The following is a 21215-nucleotide window of genomic DNA, read 5'->3' as shown; positions in this document are numbered from 1 at the left end:
CTTTCCATCTCTTTATGTTGTCATCTGTTTCTTTCAATAATGTCTTATAGTTTTCATTGTGCAACTCCTTTACCTCCTTGGTTAAATTTATTCCTAGATATTTTATTCTTTTTGTTGTGATTGTAAATGAGGTTGTATTCTTGAGTTCTCTTTCTGTAAGTTCATTATTAGAGTATAGAAATACAACTGATTTTTGTAAGTTGATTTTGTACCCCACAACTTTAATGTAGTTGTTAATTATTTCTAACAGTTTTCCAATGAATTCTTTAGGGTTTTCTTTATATAAGATCATGTCATCTGCAAACAGTGAGAGTTTCACTTCTTTAATCCCTATTTGGGTTCCTTTTATTCCTTTCTCTTGCCTAACTGCTCTGACCAAAACCTCCAGTACTGTGTTGAATAAGGGTGGTGGTAGTGGGCATCCTTGCCTTGTTCCTGTTCTCAGAGGGATGGCATTCAGTTTTTCCTCATTGAGTGTGATGTTGGCTGTGGGTTTGTCATATATGGCCTTTATTATGTTGAAGTAATTTCCTTCTATTCCCATTTTGTTAAGAGTTTTTATCATAAATGGCTATTGGATCTTTTCAAATGCTTTCTCTGCATCTATTGAGATGATCGTGTGGTTTTTATTCCTCATTTTGTCAATGTAGTGTATCACATAGATTGATTTGCAGACGTTGAACCATCCCTGTGTCCTGGGTGTAAATCCCAATTGATCGTGATGTATGATCTTTTTGATGTATTGCTGTAGTCGAGTTGACAATATTTTGTTGAGGATTTTTGCATCTATGTTCATCAGTGATATTGGCTTGTAGATTTCCTTTTTGGTATTGTCCTTGTCAGGCTTTGCTGTCAGAGTGATGTTGGCCTTGTAGAATGTGTTAAGAAGCATTTCATCTTCCCTGATTTTTGAGAGTAGCTTGAGAAGGATAGGTATTAAATCCTCTCTGAAAGTTTGGTAGAATTCTCCAGGGAAGCCGTCTGGTCCTGGGCTTTTATTTTTTGGGATGCTTTTGATTACTGTTTTCATCTCTTTACTTGTGATTGGTCTATTCAGATTATCTATTTCTTCTTGATTCAGCTTTGGGAGGTTGTAAGAGTCTAAGAATTTATCATGTCTTCTAGATTGTTCATTTTGTTGGCATATAGCTTTTTGTAATATTCTCTTATAATCCTTTGTATTTCTGTGGTATCCATTCTTATTTCTCCTCTTTTCATTTCTAATTTTATTTATCTGAGCTTTCTCTCTTTCTAAGTTTAGCTAGGGGTTTGTCAATTTTGTTTATCTTCTCAGAGAAACAGTTCTTTGTTTCATTGATCTTTTCTACTGCCTTTTTTGTTTCAATAGCATTTATTTCTGCTCTGATTTTTATTAGTTCACTGCTTCTGCTGACTTTGGGCTTTGTTTGTTCTTCTTTTTTTAATTCAATTAGGTGTAGTTTGAGGTTGCTTATTTGGGATTTTTCTTTTTTGTTAAGATGAGCCTGTATTGCGATGAATTTCCCTTTTAGTACCACTTTTATTGCATCCCATATGAATCGGTGTGGTATGTTTTCATTTTCATTTGTCTCCAGATATTTTTTGATTTTTCTGTTACTTTCTTCACTGATCCATTGGTTGTTCAATAGCATGTTGTTTAGTTTCCACATCTTTGTCCCTTTCTCAGCTTTTTTCTTATAATTGAGTTCCAGCTTCATAGCATTGTGATTGAAAAGATGCTTGTTATTATTTCAATCTTCTTAAATTTATTGAGGCTTGCCTTGTTTCCCAACATGTGGTCTATCCTTGAGAATTGTTCCATGCGCAATTGAGAAGAATGTGTATTCTGCTGTTTTTGGATGGAGTGTTCTATGTATTTCTATTAAGTCCAACTGGTCTAGCTTTTCTTTTCTTTTCTTTCTTTTTTTTTTTTTTTTTAAAGATTTTAGTTTTCCTTTTTCTCCCAAAGCCTCTTGGTGCATAGTTGTATATTTTCAGTTGTGGGTCCTTCTAGTTGTGGCATGTGGGATGCAGCCTCAGCATGGCTTGATGAGCAGTGCCATGTCCACGCCCAGAATCTGAACCTGTGAAATTCTGGGCCGCCAAAGTGGAGTGTGCAAACTTAACCACTTGTCCACGGGGCCGGCCCCTAGCTTTTCATTTAATTCCACTGTTTCCCTGTTGATTTTCTGTCTAGATGATCTGTCCATTGAAGTGAGTGAGGTGTTGAGGTCCCCATTATTGTGTTGTTATTAATATCTCCTTTTAAGTTTGTTAATAGTTGCTTTATGTACTTTGGTGCTCCTGTGTTGGGTGCATAGATATTTATAAATGTTCTGTCTTCTTGGTGGAGTGTCCCTTTGATCATTATATACTGCCCCTCTTTGTCTCTCTTTACTTGTCTTCTCTTGAAGTCTACTTTGTCTGATAGAAATATTGGAACGCCTGCTTTCTTTTGTTTGCCATTAGCTTGGAGTATTGTCTGCCATCTCATCACTCTGAGCTTCTGTTTGTCATTGGAGCTGAGATGTGTTTCCTGGAGGCATCATATTGCTGGGTCTTGTTCTTTAATCCGTCTTGCCACTCTGTGTCTTTTTATTGGAGAATTCAATCCATTTATGTTAAGGGTGATTATCAATATATGAGGGCTCAATGCTGCCATTTTATCACTCATTTTCCAGTTCTCTTGCATTTCCTTTGTTTCTCGTCCTGTGTGTTTTTGCCTACCAATTGAGTTATGTAGTTTTCCATGTTATGTTTCTTTGTATTGTCCTTATTTATTATTTGTGACTCTGTTCTGCTTTTTTGTTTAGTTGTTACCATGAGGTTTGTATTCAAAATCTCGTAGATAAGATCGTCCATTGTCTGATGGCCTCTTATTTCCTTAGGCTAAACTGATTCAGTCTCTTTTCTCTTCCCCTCCTAAGTTGTTCTTCTCACATCTTATTCCATCCTACGTTGTGAGTTTGTGGTTAAAATGACAAGATTATCTTTGTTTTTGGTGTTTTCCTTCCTTTTATTTTTTTTAAAGATTGGCACCTGAACTAACATCTGTTGCCAATCTTCTTCTTTTTTTCTTCTTCTCCCAAAAGGCCCCTGGTATATAGTTGTATATTCTAGTTGTGAGTGCCTCTGATTATGCTATATGGGGTGCTGCCTCATCATGGCTTGATGAGTGGTGCCATGTCTGTGCCCAGGATCTGAACCAGCGAAATCCTGGGGTGCCAGAGCAGAGCACGGGAACTTAACCACTTGGCCACAGGGGCGGCCTCACCTTCTCTTTATCTTTAATGTTATACTTAAGTATTTGCTAACCTGTTCTGATGTATAGCTACAATTTTCTGATTTTGTGTACTTATTTATGTCCTTACTCAATGCTTTGTAACTCCTGTCTCCCTGCCCTTTTTTTCCCAGGTATGAGAGCCTTCTTGAGGATTTCTTGTAGGGGGAGTCTTGTGGCTGTGAACTCCCTTAGCTTTTGTTTATCTGGGAAAGTTTTTATTTCTCCATCATATCTGAAGGATATTTTCCCTGAATAGAGTATTCTTGGCTGGAAGTTTTTGTCCTTCAAAGATTTGAATCTGTCTTTCCAGTCTCTCCTAGCCTGTAAAGTTTCTGCAGAGAAATCTGCTGAAACCCTGATAAGGGTTCCTTTGTAGGTTATTTTCTTCTTCATTGTTGCCCTTAGTATTTTTTCTTTGTCATTCACTTTTGCCAGTTCCACTACCATGTGCCTTGCAGTAGGTCTTTTTACACTGACGTATTTGGGAGATCTGATAACCTCTTCCACATGAATTTTCATCTTCTTCCCCTGGTTAGGGAAGTTCCCTGCTATTATTTCTTTGAACAAGCTTTCTGCTCCATTCTCCTTCTCTTCTCCCTCTGGAATATCTATAATTCTCATACTGCATTTCCTAATTGAGTCAGATATTTCTCAGAGACTTTATTCATTTCTTTTAATTTTATTTCTCTTTCCTCCTCTACCTGGAGAATTTCAACATGTCTATCCTCAATTATGCTGATTTACTCCTCTATGGCGTCTGCTCCAGCATTCAGGGAATCCATATTTTTTTTTTTTTTGGAGGAAGATTAGCTCTGAGCTAACTACTGCCAGTCCTCCTCTTTTTGCTGAGGAAGCCTTGCCCTGAGCTAACATCTGTGCCCATCTTCCTCTACTTTATATGTGAGACGCCTATCACAGGATGGTTTGCCAAGCGGTGCCATGTCTGCACCCGGGATCCAAACCAGGGAACCCTGGGCCACCGAGAAGCGGAACGTGTGAACTTAACTGCTGTGCCCCCAGGCTGGCCCCCATATTTTTTTTTTATCTCATCAGTTGTGTCTTTCATCTCCCTTATTTCTGGTTGATAGTTTCAATCTCTTTTGTGAAGTAGCTCCTGAAATCGTTGAATTGTTTCTCTACATTCTGTTTTAACTCGTTGAGTTTTTTGATGATTGCTATTTTGAATTCTATGTCATTTAGGTTACATATTTATGCATCTTCAGGACTGATTTCTGGGTACTTGTCATTTTCTCTCTGAGCTGGAGATTGAATATAATTTTTGGTACTGCTAGAAGGCATGGCTCTGTTCTTTCACATTGTGGTATCATTTGGTCACAGTTATCACCTATCGCCATTGGGTGGGGGTCCTGAGCTGTCTCTTATGAGCCCTCTGCCATCTGCTGGGATCCCCTTTGCTGGAGCTGGCACTAGGCGGGTGAGAGGGAAGGGCGCTTTCTGCTGTGTGCTCTTGGGATTTTCTTGCTCTGCCCTCACTATCTACTCTCCTGGGGTGTTGGCTTGATGAGGTCATCCCCTGCTTTAGCTTTCACCCTGATAGAGTCTTTCCCTAGACTGCGAGGGACCTCAGGGATATTTGATGTTCCCGCGAATGAGCGTCACTTTCCTGATTCCTTCCATTTTGGAGGCTGCGCACAGTCCCAGATCACTGTCTTTTGGGGGAGGGAGTGAAGTTTTCTTTTACCCCATTCTATCTCCTCTGAGGGGGACTCCAGCCTCTCCACCCTCCGATGTTTGGCTGCATGGGTCTCTCAGATGTTTTTTGTGTTGTGTGGATGTCCTTTGTTGGAGTATGAATGTCTTTTTCGTTGTATGGTGGAGGCTAGAGATCAGTGGAGAGCTCACTCTGCCATGATGGTGACATCACTCCCCCGCCTTCCAATTTTTAAATAAAGCAACAAAAAGTGGGATGCCCTTGAAGGACTAGTAGAAGATATGAGTGGTTTCAAATTAGTTTGAATCAAAGAGACTCAAGTTCATGGACATAAAATTAGGTGATATAAACAACCATTGAGGGAGGAAATGGAAAGAACTGAAATAATGGGAAGAGTAGGAGAGTAATTAAAAGAGAAGTGACTGAGTCAAATGGAGGTGGAGAAAGCCACACAATCATGCAGTGGCTGCTTAGAGATATTGTCTAATGTCACATGCACCTTGAGTATACTGACTTTATCTTGTTCATCTTTATGTCCTTCTTAATATTCTGTGCAGTGCCTTCTGTCTAGTAGGCCCTCAAAAAATATTTTTTTCTAAATGAATTTTAATAAACTTGCTTTACAGACAGTCATACTAGTCCTTTATTTGAATATTACTAACTCCAAAATAATAAATCATTTTTTCGTGGTTGAGAAAATCTCTTAATCTGAGGAACCATATGTACTGAACCTCGATGTTGACATCTTCAAAGCCAGGGGTGCGTAAAGTTTTAGGACCTCCTTCAGCCTTTGAACGGGTACGAAATGTGCCTGTTGCCATTAATTTCACTGGCAAATGCTGTATTGAGCACCAAGTGCTTTGCACATTGTCAGTTGCTTATATTCACAATTAATATTGTTTATTAAATTATTCTTGGGAAAAGTCAATAAACTTTTCTTTTGATGCATAAATTTTTACTTTTATAAATTTATAATGCCTTTTCAAAGAGGTGGGGCGTTGCTATGGACATAATCCCAGTGCTTTGTCATATTTTATCCTTTAGATAGATATAAACACATGGTGCTTAGCCCACAATTTAAAATACTAGTTCTTATCACATTCATCACAGTCATTAAAATGCCATTTATTTTGATATTCTAGTGGTGTTTTCTTTCTTTCTTTTTTTTTCTGTGCTTGAGAGACTATTCCATAATCATTCCAGATAAGCCATTTAAGGTCTTGGCGGGAGATAATGTTTATTGTGCTACTGATCCAGGGATTAAGTCAGTGCCTTGTGTAATAACACGAGGGAGGGAGGGAAAGTAAGGACAGTATAAAAAGGAATACACACTCTTAGGAAACCAACGTTCATTGTGTATTATATGCTAAACAGTTCCCAGAATGTAGCTGTTTGTGGTTAGGATCTTATTGGGTATTATGAATAATGACAAAAGAGTAACATCATTCAACAGCTGACTGCAGACCTTGAAGAATTTTTAATCCAGTAAACTATCATCACTTTACACACGTTAGGTGCAGTGCAGATGTGACCTTTATATAGAGAGAATCATAGACTATTGGAAGTGGAAAGAACCTTGAAGATTACGTAATTTAACTGCCTCGTGATACAGATAAAGGAAGTCTTGTCCAGAGACTCTCATCATATATCCATTTGTTGGTGGGAAATTCTTGAAGGAGTGAGAAAATTTCTTTATTTCAGTTGGTTAGGAATCTGTTACCTCTTGTTAAGTAGGCACTCTATGGCTATATTTCCAAGATTGGATTTTAATAATCAGAAGAATGAAAATATTGGCAACCAAGGACATATAAAAAACAAAAATGACTTAGCATCTCAAGTTTACCTTGAAAAAAGCAAAGTAGTTTTAGTTGCTAAATAGGAGTAAAGCCTTCATTTCAAAATTAAGGGCTGTTTATTGAATACAATACAATTAGTTGACAGTATTAATATTTTTGCATTTTTGGTACAAACTGCCAAAAAGGTCATCATGGATTGGCAGAATTCCATGTGGCTGGTGTTTGGTAGCCACTGCCCTAAAGTGGTAGTTATTTAGGTGGAGGTTAAGCACAGTATATGGTCCTGAAGCGTTACAGAAAAGACTTTATTTCAACTTGGGTCTAAAGTAAATAAGAGTTATGTGCTCATCAGTGGATGAATGGATAAAGAAGATGTGGTATATATTTACAATGGAATACTACTCAGCCATTAAAAAAGGACAAAATCGGGGGCCAGCCCGGTAGCACAGCAGTTAAGTTTGCACATTCTACTTTGGCAGCCCAGGGTTCGCTGCTTTGGATCCCAGGTGTGGACCTAAGCACTGCTTATCAAGCCATGCTCTGGCAGGTGTCCCACATAAAATAGAGGAAGATGGGCACAGATGTTAGCACAGGGCCAGTCTTCCTCAGCAAAAAGAGGAGGATTGGCAGCCGATGTTAGCTCAGGGCTAATCTTCCTCAAAACAAAACAAAACAAACAAGGCAAAATCATCCCATTTGTGACAACATGGATGGACCTTGAGGATATTATGCTAAGGAAAATAAGTCAGGCAGAGAAAGACAAATACCATATGATTTCACCCATGTGGAAGATGAAAAAACTCATAGACAGGGAGAACAGATAGGTGGTTACCAGAGGGGAAGGGAGTGCGAGGAGGGCAAAAGGGATGAAGGAGTACATGTGTATGGTGATGGATAAGAACTAGACTATTGATGGTGAACACTATGCAGTCTACACAGAAACTGAAATATAATAATGTACACCTGAAATTTACTCAATATTATAAGCCAGTGTGACCTCAATAAAATAATTTTAAAAATAAAGTAAATAAGGGTTATGTTAATTGGAACTAGACGGGAGGTACTTGGGATAATAGGTATGTGATGTTTGTTTTGTCATGAAATGTCATAGAGCCCTTACATATGGTACTAGATATTTTCAATTTTGACCGATTTTCATTCTGTTGTGTTTGTGGGCTCTGAGGGAATCACCTTTGGGGCTGGTATTACTTCTACAGACACAAAAAAGAGATTTATGGCATTCTTCTAGTCTTTCGTGCCCCAGTACCTGGAGCACTAGTTTTCCAGCTGTCCCTTGGCCTACCTTTTAAGCACCAAGTCTTTCACTTGCCCATCTCTCTGGTATTTTTCAGTTCTGTGGATGTTCTGCATTTTCTTCTAGCTCTCCGCATGACTCTGTGCCTCTCTTTACTGCTTTCAAAGAATGGGCTTTTCTATCTTTGATATACCGTTTGTTCTGAGAGCTGCCACATTGGCATGAAGGTTTTTAATGAGATGAGTCAGCATACTAGGGTATCCAATATCATGGGTGGTTCATGGGCCTCTGGACTTTAGTATTATCTAGAGCATGCCCTGTTCATCTGATTATGGATGTAATGAAATGTTAAGAAAGATGATATTAATATTATTTCTTAACTCCTTTCTCTCCTGTGGCTTAGGGATGTACCTTATGCATCTTGAAATGTTACACTGCCTTTAGTAAACAAGAGTTGCTAGCATGAATGTTAATTATGCAACATTTACCAAGTTTACTTACTCACTTAAAGCAAATTCTTAGTTTTCCTCTGGGGTAAGGCAGAGAGCTAGGATATTACACACTTGACTCACACTTACACAGTTCTAAAACACACGCTGGATAAATCTGTAAACTGATACACATATTATGTAAAACTTTAACCATGGAAAGTTTATTTTTAATGTATTTATTTGAAAAAATGGTATCTAAACTATGGACACTGCCTAAGTGATGTGTTGTAAGATCATATTTACATACATTGTTGTATATTTCCTTGTGATCCTAAAATTGGTACAGATCTCAAATGGCGTGCCAAAATGGTTATATGTGGGTGAGCAAACCAATGGAATGTAGGCTTAATTTTTTAAAGAATTGCCTTACTTGGTATTATATGATATATGTGTGAATCCCTGTGATGTTAGAGTCTCGGCTGCAAACAGATGACATAACTCCAATTGGGTAATTTGAGAGAGTTAGTGAAATAGGTGGGAACTGAGAGCCTTTACCATTTCTAAGCAAGGAGAGAGAGGCGTTAGCAGAACCTGCAAAGAGAGCCATATCAAGAGGGTCCCTTGGTTTACCTGCAATAACCTGACAGCAGAGCAGCCAGGCGTGTTCCAGCCTTACTCTAATTTTCCATGTGCCTCCCTCGGGCAAACCCAGCCAGAAGCCAGAGTCTGGGTTCTGAAGGTTCAGAGAGCCCAATGATGTAATCCATACCGTATGGGTCATTCTCCCAAGGTAGGATGCAGAGAATGCAGGGTGTATTTGGAGGGGCACCACACTTATATACTGCAAAATTTTACACTAAAACTGAGATTATGGGGAAAACAGGTGTGGAGGAAATTTATGCAATGTTGTAATTAGAGCAATAATCCTGATTAAAAATAAGAACATTTAAAAGGAAATGTTAATACTAATAAAAAATTGCTAGTAAATAAAGCATTTTACCTGAAAGAGAAGGTGAAGGTACTTGATGGAATAGGGGTGTGAGGAAGAGACTGTTAGGGAGCAAAGAACGCAGTGGACAAAGAGCAGGTAGAAACAGGCTATAAGTACATTGTAGCCCGAGCACATAGTCAAACTGAGTGTGAAGAACCTGCGTCCTCCTGGTTGTCTGCATTCAGTGTAGCTAGTGTACTTTGTATTCAATATCTGTAGCACAAAAGATTAAAATGCTCTCAATTTTATTTATTAATACAACTTCCCTGATATATTGACATCACTCCCCATTCAGAATCATAAATTGTAGCAGAAAAGACTGTAATGTGTATGTACACACTTTTAACACCTGTATTGAGGTATAATTGATGTACAATGAACTATGTACTTGAAGTGTATGATTTTGTGTGTTTGACATATGTAAACACCTATGAAACCATCACCACAAATAAGATAAGGAACATATCTATCACCCCCAAAAGATTCCTCATGTCCTTTTATAATTTTTCCCTCCCAGCTTCTTTTCCTCAGATAACTACTGATCTACTTTTGGTCACTATACATTAGTTTGCATTTTTCTAGAGTTTTGTATAAATGGGATCATACAGTATGCACTTTTTCTTTGGTTTGGCCTCTGTTACGCAGCATATTTAATTTGAGATTCATCCATGTTGTTGCATTTATCAATAGTTCATTCGTTTTTATTGTGGACTAGTATCATATTGTATGAGTATACCACAGTTTGATTATCCATTCACCTGTTGATGGATATTTTGGTTGTTTCTAGGTTTAGGCTTTTACAGATAATGCTGCTATGAACATAATGTTCAAGTCTCTGTATAGACATGCACTTTCTTTTCTCTTGGACAAATACCTACAAATGGAATGGCTGAACCACATGTTAGGTGTATGTTTTTCAAACTGATTGTCACATTTTACATTCCTACCAGCAGTATATGAGTTTTCCAGTTCATCTACTTCCTCATCAGCACTTGGCTTTTTCAGTCTTTTAATTTTAGCCATTCTACTAAATATGTAATGGTTTCTCATTATGGTTTTAATTTTCACATTCCCAATTTTTTTTTCTCCCAAAAGCCCCAGTGCATAGTTGTATATCCTGGTTGTAAATCATTCCAGCTCTTTTTTGTGGGGTGCCACCACAGCATGGCTTGATGAGTGGTGTGTATGTCCGTGCCCAGGATCAGAGTTGGCAAACCCCAGGCTGCCAAAGCACAGCATGCAAACTTAACCACTCGGCTGCAGGTCTGGCCCCCAATTTTTTTTTTCTTCTCAATCCTCAATTTGGTTAACTCTTCTTTCACATCTTCTTATTATTTGACCATTCTGAGTTTGTGAATCTCTGACTCAAAGTGTTGTTTCATGTCTGTAATTGCTTGTTTAGTTACAGACTTACCTTACGTAACAGCTCTTTAAAAGCCATACAGATGTACACCTTTTTTCTTCTTGGTATAATGAAGTATTTGCACAAAACACAGTAATTAAATATGAATTAAGAGTAATATTTCTACAGATGATTTCAGGCAAAGATACTATTGCCAATTTAATCAAATAATAGTTTCTAGTCAAAGAATATTCTATCAGACAACTTTGAAATATACACTACTTCCAATTATTACACTATCTTTCAATGAATTGTACTTCCCAGTCACATCTCTCAGTGTTGTTTGTAGTTCCCTCCTTCTTGAATCTGAGCTTGTTTGTGTGACTTGCTTTGACCAATAATATTATCAGTAAACATACCATAAATTCAGGCTTGATAAATGGTTGCATACTGGGGCTTCCTGTATTTCACCGTCATCATCAACACCATGTGAAGGTGAAGTCCACACGGAAAGAGAGATCTAAACATCCTTGCTTTCCCCCAACCCTCAGCTAACTCAGTAGTGGAATATGAGCCCAGGAGAAGATAGCAGGGCCACCACCTACTGAATCCTCAGAATCACGGGAAATAAAGTGGTTATTATTCTAAGACAATATGATTTCTAGTGGTTTGTCATACAGCAATAGATACATGGACCATGTAAACCTTTATTTTGTATACCTGATGAGAAGGATGATGTGGTAGCAGCTTCATGACTAGTCTCTTCTTTACAGTCACTGCTTCCATGTGCTTCAGAGTACTATTTGTAAAATTTGATTTTATTGAGGTCATGTTGGTTTATAACATTATATAAATTAGAACACTCTTGATTTGAGGTTTTATTTAGTCCCAATCAGCTTTTCTCTGTTGTAAGTTTATTTTAATATGTGACTTGAGAGCAAGGGATTCATGAGTCCCAAAAAGGTTGAAAAATTGGTGAGGAGAATGTTTCAGATACAAGAGAAGTGAAGGGGGTCCAGTCTGGTGGCATAGTGGTTGAGTTCGCACCCTCTGCTTCAGCAGTCCAGGGTTTGCAGGTTCAGATCCCAGGCAAGGACCTACACACTGCTCGTCAGGCCATGCTGTGGCAGTGTCCTACATACAAAGGAGGAAGATTGGCAACAGATGTTAGCTCAGGGCCAATGTTCCTCACCAAAAAAAGAAAGAGAGAGAGAGGGAGAAGTAAAGGAAAAAAATGCTTTAATCATTAAGCAAAAGATGGTCTTATAAAGAAGACTGAAAATGGACATAGAATAAAAAAGTGTATCTTCCTTAGAGCTCACTCACTCTACTGAACTAGTTATAGGTTCTAGGAAATTACATTGTGTTGTGAAAAGTAATGATATTTAAGAAACTTAAAATGTTTGCAATATATTAAATGGAGAATGAAAACAATGATTTATTAATCTTATCAAATTATGAGAAGGCAATCAATTTTCCACACTGTACTTTTTTTCATGCCAAGATTCCTCTTTTATAGCTATGTCAGATTTTTAAAAATTTTAGTATTCCAGTATCAAGGAAAAGATAATTCTCATTCATCATGTCTGATTCTGATATTGAATGTCCACCTGAAAGTAGGTTCACCTTCCAAGAAATGACTCCTTGAAACCTTTCTTTATCAACAACCACTTATGATCAAGTCTTTCCACTTTGACTAGTACAATAAACTTTCATTATTTTATAATTAAAGTACAATCTATATGTGCTTTTAAATTAGTGTTTTTTATGTAAACTGATTTGTAGTGTTCAATTAATATATTTCTCTCTTTGAAGATATGGATTGGGATGGAACTCATTACAGTTTTTCTCATTAAAAGTAATGGAAATGATTTTCCATTTAATGCCTTTTCATGTAGTGGCAGAATTTTCAGGAACAAATTAAAAGTCACTAAGTGAGGCATGCATGTTTGGGCAATTATGTTGTACTATTGTGTTCTGGTTTTCTGTTTTGTGGGATTTGGGGAAGATATTTTCATTAAGGTAAAATTCTGTTTTTTCTTCTAGTAGTTTTGTGTGAATGTTATTATTCCTTTTTTTGTTCGTCATAAATTCAGTGTGATTTTTCTGGGGCAGCTTTAACAATCAGTTGTATAGGGGTTAAGGGTTGGGCTTGGAGGGGTTTGGGTGCTTTACCTGGTTTCCCAATGGGAGTGTGTCTTTCTATAGGTATTGTGAAGTATAGAATTTCTTTAATAAATGGCACCTTGGGGTAGTGGTTTCAATCCTTCCTCTGGTTTTCTGATACGGTCCTTACCTTCAGCTGCTTTCTTCTATCTCTCCTTTACCACTAAGTTCCCAAGGACACACACCATGTCTAATGTGATTCCTCTCTGATGCTTTCTAACTGGCATCTCTGGTCCTGCATACGTTCTCATTCCCTTTCTTTTGATTCGTTACTAGTCAAGGCTTTGATCCAACTGATGTCAGACCTGTTTTCAGCATTTCCCTACTCAGGGTGAGACTCCTTTCTTCTGGGAGTAAATCCGAGGTGGTTTTATCTGCACTCTGCCACTAGTAGGACCATTGCACTGTCCTTGTTTCCCGAGTAATCCCTGCTCAGCTCTGGGTCAGCTCAGGAGAAGGCTCTGCTAGTTTTGAATATTTCTGATCCCCCTTGTTAATGTTATTTAGAGTTGTTGGTTTTTCTCTCTCTTAGTTATGCTGTAGGGTGATTTAGGGGTGATTTCATTTGCTTTCCTTGTTGATATGTGTTGTTGTTTGAAGATATTTGAAGATTCAGAGTCAGGTGGCCATATATACATGCACAAACACGTTTGTAAAAATATTTGGATTGTATTGTTCTTATGTGCACCTTGTTTTTGCTTCTTATTAACATGTTATGTTTTTATTTAACAATGAATCTTAGTGCTTCTTTTTTATGCACATTATCCCATTATATGCATATTCCACTTATACACATATTTTAAAATATTGATCTTAAGTAGAAAGAGCTTAAAGCTTAAAAATAGGCCATTGTGTGCTGTCACCAGATCTAAGGATCTCATGTTTAGCTTTGTAAGATTTTGGGTCAGAGAATGCTGGTAAGGCAAAGAAGAAAATATTTGTGAAAGATTTGTTTCCTATACTGTCTGATTTTAAACTTGTTGAAAACAGAAATTAGTGACAAATTTTATTAAAATGGGACCGTCTCTTCTGCCGTTTTACTACAATATATGTTTCATGTAGCTGCATTGCAAAGAGGTGCATTTTCCATGAGCTGCATCTAAGTCGTGTCACATGGTTCTGCCTGATTTTAATAGAATTCCTCGGGGAGCAAATCCACACCAATTTTTAAACCTTTATTTGGAAAGTAAGTGCTGAAATACCATTGTTAACAGGGAGTTGAGAGAATGTTCTCTCTCTTCTTGAATGTGTTTCGTGTGTTACTACTTTTCTTTGGGATCTTTATACCTAAGTTTTAGCTGGCAGGACATTCTTTCATGTACTGTTCAAGCAGATTTAGCTTTTGAGTAATTGAAACATGGTTGGTGCAAATTGAGATGCTAATGTTGTGGATATGTTATGTTAAAATATATTAAGAGACACGCCTGGTGTTGCAGTGGTTAAGTTCGTGCGCTCCACTTTGGCAGCCCAGAAACTTTTGTGGGTTTGGGCCCCAAGTGTGTACTTACGCACTGCTCATCATACTGTGCTGTGGTGGCATCCCACATACAAAACAGAGAAAGATTGCCACAGATCAGATGTTAGCTCAGGGCCAATCTTCCTCACCAAAAAATATATATAAATTAATTACAACTGTTTATTTCTACTTTTGTTAATGTGACTACTAGAAAATTTAAAATTACACGTATAGCTCACTTTATCTTTTTTTTTTTTTTTTTTTTGCTGAGGAAGAGTCTCTTGAGCTAATATCTGTTGCCAATTTTCCTCTTTTTCTGTGAGCAAGATTGGCCCTGAGCTAATGTCTGTGCCAGTCTTCCTCTATTTTGTATATGGGTTGCTGCCACAGCATGGCTACTGCCCGGTGGTGTAGGTCCGCACCTGGGAACTGAATTCAGGCCTCCAAAGTGGAGTGCACTGAATTTAACCACTAGGCATGGGGCCTGCCCCAGCTTAATTTGTCTTTTCATTGAACTGTGTTGCTCTAACCCTGCTTTGGGCTACAGGTATACATTTGGACTCTTTCTGAATACCCGTGTGTGGAAAGCCATCACAATTTCTTGTTACATGTTTAGATCTATAGATTCATCTTTCCTGAGCTATTAGCCAGGAAATTTTACAGGAGTTCCTGGAAACCTGACGTAAGGAAAGATCGCCAGAGGATAGTAGTCTGTTATGTATAGTTGAAGAAAGAAGCCTTCAAAACAAATCTTGACATTATGATGTTCTGGATGATTTGGGGCCTTTTGTAGGATTTCTACAACAGGAACTCTATCTATTGTGATGTTTATGTTTAATGGATCTGGTTTTCATTTTGTGTTCTATAATTTTCTTGCTATATGCTTTTAGCCTAAGGTTGGTACTCTGTAATATTCATTGAGACTCCTGAAACCATGGAAAGAAGTATAGAATAATGGAAAGAACAAAGATTTTGGAGTTGTATAGACCTAGATATGAGTTATTGGCTGTATGAACTAGAGTAAATTATTGAACACTTTCTTATTTGGCAAGTGGTGCCCATATACAGCTACTGTTCTCAGTTCTTGTGAAGATTAGATAAGGGAATGTTTGCAAGTATTTAGTACAGTGTCAGACCCATATTAGGCACACCTCATATTATTTAGGCCAGAAAGATATGAAGGGTAGCCAGGGAACACTCTTCACCAGGAACTTCTTTTCATATATATATATATATATATATATGAAGAACAAATATATACATAAACATATATTTATAAAAAAATATGTATATAAAACATGCTTTTTGAAAGCTTTGCCTGTATGACTGTTGGAGAAATGTGGCTGGACCCAAGTTACCCAGTGCTTGTGCTTCACGTCCTAGCCCAGTACTGTATCTAGTTGTATCTCTAATGAATAGGGGGCCCTTTACTTTCATTGGAAAATGGTAATTTGCTTATATTCCCCAAAGAAGCTCATGTTATATTTATATATTTATATCTTATTGAGGTATAATTGAAACATGGCAAACTGCACATATTTAAAGTGTACAGTATGATACATTTTGACATATGTATGTACCCATGAAACCATCACTCCAATCAAGATAATGAGCATATCCATCACCCACAATAGTTTTCTCATGCCCCTTTATAATGCATCCCTTCTGCCCCCCCGGTGCTCAGTAGAAGCACATTTCTCTGTAATAAGACTGAGTATCAGTGAGGTCTTTTTTTGGGAGATACTTTGCTGTCATGTAGTTAAAGGTAACTTTAGTATATAGTTAAAAACATAAAGGTGGGAGTTGAATTCAAAGTTGTATTTTCTTCTGCTGTATGTCTTAAAGGCCTTTAGAAAGTAAAACTTTCCATGTAGAATCAGTTCATAAAACTACTAAAGTGCTTGCAGTTTCTCTGTATAATCATTTCAAAACAACAGTTTTTTCAGCCACCAAAAGGATGCAGTCTTGACATATAAATAGAAAACAGATTGAGTTTTTGGCTGATATTACTATACCGGTTTAAATGTTGGTTCAGTCAACTTCAGGCTTAGATTACAAGATTTGCAAATTAAAGGAAAACCAAAAGGAAAAGAACATCTGCATAGACTCTGACTTTGTGGAATTCCATACAGGCACGCTTACTTTATTTCTGATGGAACAGGGCGTATGCATAGTGAATAAGCCTTGAAAAGAGATCACTGTAGTGTTGTGATTATCCTAAAAACAAAATTGATGATGAAAATTAAGTAATTCATTATGGAGAACCATGACAGTTTCCAAATCAAGTATTATTCTACAATTTTCAGGGGAAAATATTGTGTTTGTTGCAGCTATATGGTATTTAGCCAGAATAAAATCTTGCTAAATCTCACTAATTGTGTTACTTGTTGACTTTCTTGAATCAAAGTAGTGGGATTTGAGAAAGGTAATTTGCTTTAACTCAGACTTAAATGTATCGTAATCAAAGACTATGTCAGTATAATTGACAGTAAACTATGACGTTCTTCAGTGCAATGTAAGGATTCCTTGCTTGCCAGTGGATAAATTATGCCCTGTGTGTATGATTTAAAAGTTTTTGCTATAGATTACCTATGCTGCCATCTCAAGGAAATGCTTTAACTGCCCCCACCCCCTCCGTATTTTAAGAAGGAAGTTTAGATTCTTTCAAGAAATATTTATGGGTATCTACTACATTTCAGCTACTCTGATAGTACCCGGGAATTCAGCAATAATCAATCCAAGGCGGTTGTTTTTAACTGAGGGGGAGAAGGGAGGGGTGATTTTGACTCACAGGGGACACTTGACAGTGCCTGGGGACAAATTTGGTTGTCACAACTTGGGGTGGGAAGGTGCCAGTGGTATCTAGTGGGTAGAGTCAAGGATACTGCTAAACATCCTATAATGTATAGACTAGTCAGCCACCGACAGCAAAGAATTATCCAGCTTATAATGTCATTAGGGCCGAGGCTGAGACACTCGGATATAAGGAGACAAAAATTTATGCACTGATTGAGCTGGCATTCTAGTGTGGATAGAGAAACTAATAAGTAAAATGTTATAGTATGGTGATAAGTGATAAGTAAAAAATACTAGAGAAGGTGGTTAGATAATTTTGGACAGGGCAGTGTTACATGTTATTGATGGCTCTTTGGATAACTTGCTGTGTGGGCTACTGTGATAGTGCTGATTCACATCAGCATCACCTGTGGACGTGAGTACATTTTTTTGGTGTACATTTCTATAGCTAGGAGTGGAATTGCTAGGTGATAAGTTATGCTTTGTTAGATATTACCAAGAAGTTTTCTAAAGTGTTGTACCAGTTTACCTTCCTACCAGTAGTCCATAAGGTGGAACATAAGGTTGCAGTGCTTCCTGTGAAAACTTGGCATTGATAGTCCTCAGTTTAGCCATTCTGGTGGGTTTGCATGGGTATCTTATGTGGTTTAAATTTGCATTTTACTGATAACTAATGAATTTGAATACTTTTCCATATGTTTGTTAACTATTTCAATATTCTCTGAAATGCCTGTCCAAGTCTCTTGCATGGTTTTCTTTTGTGTTATGTCTTTTTCTTGTTCATTTGTTGGAGTCCTTTTATTTTTTAATTTTTATTCATTTTTTTTTGAGGAAGATTAGCCCTGAGCTAACATCCGCTGCCAACCCTCCTCTTTTTGGTGAGGAAGACTGGCCCTGGGCTAACATCCGTGCCCATCTTCCTCTACTTTGTATGTGGAATGCCTACCACAGCATGGCTTGCCAAGCGGTGCCATGTCCGCACCCCGGATCCGAACCGGCAAACCCCGGGCCACTGAAGTGGAATGTGCACACTTAACCACTGAGCCACCAGGCTGGCCCCTGTTGGTGTCCTTTTAATGTGAGCTCCCTCTCTGTGCTTTTATGATTAGTGCTTTTTACTTACTATTTACCCTAAGGTCATGAAGCTGATTCCAAAATGTATATGGTTATCAATACAGAGGTCCTAGAATAGCCAAGATAGTTTTGAAGAACAAAGTTAGTTGGGTTACTCCACTTGAAAGGGACTTATGAAGTGACAGTAAATAGGTTGCATTGGTGTAAGGAGAGACCATTAGATTAGTGGAACACAGAGAGAGTCTAGAAACAGATTCATGTATTTTTATGATAAAGATGGCACTACAGTACAGAGGGGATTCACATATGGTTCTGGGTCATTTAGATATTTATATGAAAAATGAAGAAACTTGTCTCCTATGTCATGCCATGCAAAAATCAACTTGAGATGTATGATAGACCTAAATGTGAGAGAAAAAAACAAAATATTTTATATATTTATCTATTTATTTTTATTATTTTACTGAGGTCATAACAGTTTATAACATTGTGAAATTTCACATGTAGATTATTATTTGTCTGTCACCATATATATGTGCCCCTTTACCCCTTATGCCCAGCCCCCACTCCCTTACTCTCTGGTACCCACTAATCTCTTCTCTTTGTCCATGTGTTAAAAAAACAACAAAATATTTTGAAGATAAAGAAAATATGTTCATGACTTTAAGGTAGGCAGATATACTCTAAACAGAGCGTAATATGAGCTGACCATAAAGGAAAAGATTTCTATTCTTTTGGTTTGAATATTATATAGAAAATTTCTTCATTTAGTGGTATATCACTTATATATGGTAGCCTGTTATGAAAATGCAATGAAAAGCTAGGACTTTATTATTCCATGAACCTTTATTTAGTGTCAGTATGTGGAGTTATCATATAATTAGAACAATATAGTAAATGTGTGTCATTTCCTATGTTAATGATACCTTGGGCTCCTAAGGTTGCATTAGACAATTGAGATTTGAAATCTTGGGTTTGTTTTTTCTCCGTTTACAGTCACTTAAAAAAATTCCTTTGATTAATTTTTCTTCCTAGTATTCCAATTATTGAACACCTTTAAGTAGCATTTCTTTTGTTTGAGAAGTGTGAATCCAAATGTAATGATACAAAACATGTCGTTGCACAAGTCCATGGAGAACTAACCTGAAAGGTGGCAGAAATCCTCAGTGCCATCCAGATCAGGAGGTGGAAAAAGGACAGATAGGAAGAAGTCCTGGATGGTTACTTTGTGGGGAAAGTCATGCTAAGTGAAATGTTAGAGGAAATTTGTTGATTTTTTTCATGCTGTATTCTGTGCAGGATGGTGCAGAGGGCCACAATTTTCTTGTTTCTTTCTACCTGTAAAACTGTTAGTTACCTGAAGATGTGGAGGATCTAGTGCTTCAAGAGAATTTGTAAAGACATAGAAAAACTCCTTTTTGGACTTAGACTTTGCTGAAAAACTTGAAAAAATTACCAATGATTTGAAGTATTTTTATGTTTATAAACAGGTTATTATTATTTAAAAAATAAACTTTCTGGCCTCCATAAGGTAGTTGTCACGACCAATATAGTAGAGGCAAAATTTTATTTTTGTTGTTGTTTTTTTAAAAAAAAGTGTTTTAAATGTGTTATATCTTAATGTTAACTGATTTTATCCTTTGTTAGCAACAATTTTTTTAATGAGTGGCTCTTCTTGGCATTCCGATAGTTTTATTAACGTCTTGTTTTACTAAACACAATATCCAAAGAAGGTTAAAACAGTTATTGTGAGATAACTGGCATGTTGATCGGAGCCTCTGGGTGTGGATGTGGGTGTGGGTGAATGTGCTTGTGAAGAGGAATGAAGAAAGGGATGCAGAGCAAGAGACAGTACTTTAGTGCCCCTTTGGAGTTTTTTTTTTTCCTTTCGAAAACTTAAAAGTGCTTAGACTTAGAACGTGTGGTATATTTAGGTATTACCACTTATCTAAATGTAGCAGTTCATATTTCTCCCTGTGGAAACAATGAAATATAATAAATTTGTATGTTTTAATGTAACATTTCCTGTTTTAAGTGCTGTTTTCTTATTAGTCTTTTTCATTTCCTTGAAAAATTTCAAAGAACGCATTCTGAATGCATTTTGTCTGTCCATTTTGTCCATGCACCTTTCTCAAAGAAGGACATAAAACGTAAGTTTATGATGACCAGAGAGCTTGTTGAACACAGCTGCACTGCATACTTCTGTGAGTCACTTGTCAAATGAAGAAGCGATATAGGAAAAATGATAATGCAGCCCTCCGCTCTTAAAGACAAAACTGGTGCGATCCCGGCCGTTTTAAATTATTAAACACTATAAACGCTATAATGTTAATTAGAAGAGGAACAGACTCTACAAAGATAAATGTGTTTTCAATATGATTCTTAGGGAGGGTACAGTAGAAACCAGTGAATAGAAAGGAAATTTATTTCTGGCAGGACTCTAGACAGGGAACTGTGGCTGAACTTTTTACCCTAATTACCTCCTGCTAATGCCTGAAGCGGTCTGGAATCAAAGTGCTGCTTCGGGCCCTGGAAATTCTCTGATGTGGCAAACGTTTGTTGTGTGAGGAGGGTTTCTTAAGAAAAAGCAGAATATTGTGACAGGATTTTTAAAAAATTTCTCAGTTACCACCCACCTCACTTGTTGCCTACAAAAATAGAGTAATTGTTTGCATCTGTGTGTGCTTTTTTCCCCTTAAGAAATAACTGTTATAAATCAATGTGACATAGATCCAGTGAAGTGAGGCTTGCCCGAGGTAGGCTTTTTTTTTTTTTTTTTAAGTTTTTCCTTTATTTTAAAATTTGTGTTCAAAATGTAAAGAACTTGTTTTCGCTATGTGAGAAGAAACATTCTATCTATTTCTTAGGAGAATTTGGATCTTAAACTCTGCTTTTCAAAATGTAGTCTAACCACTTTCGTAGTATCAAACCGATAGCTATTAAATTGCTTAATCCTGGAAGTAGAAATGGGAAA

At 37.2% G+C, this 21215-nt stretch overlaps 1 protein-coding gene across 16 annotated transcripts in view; it reads left to right on the top strand.

Annotated features, from left to right (window-relative positions):
• BCAS3 (BCAS3 microtubule associated cell migration factor) overlaps positions 1-21215 on the top strand; it is a 569320-nt gene that overhangs the window by 97439 nt on the left and 450666 nt on the right. The window lies entirely within an intron of this gene.

Source organism: Equus przewalskii, chromosome 10, assembly GCF_037783145.1.
Source record: "Equus przewalskii isolate Varuska chromosome 10, EquPr2, whole genome shotgun sequence".
Classification (NCBI taxonomy): Eukaryota; Metazoa; Chordata; class Mammalia; order Perissodactyla; family Equidae; genus Equus; species Equus przewalskii.
This window is presented reverse-complemented; position numbering and strand designations above follow the sequence as displayed.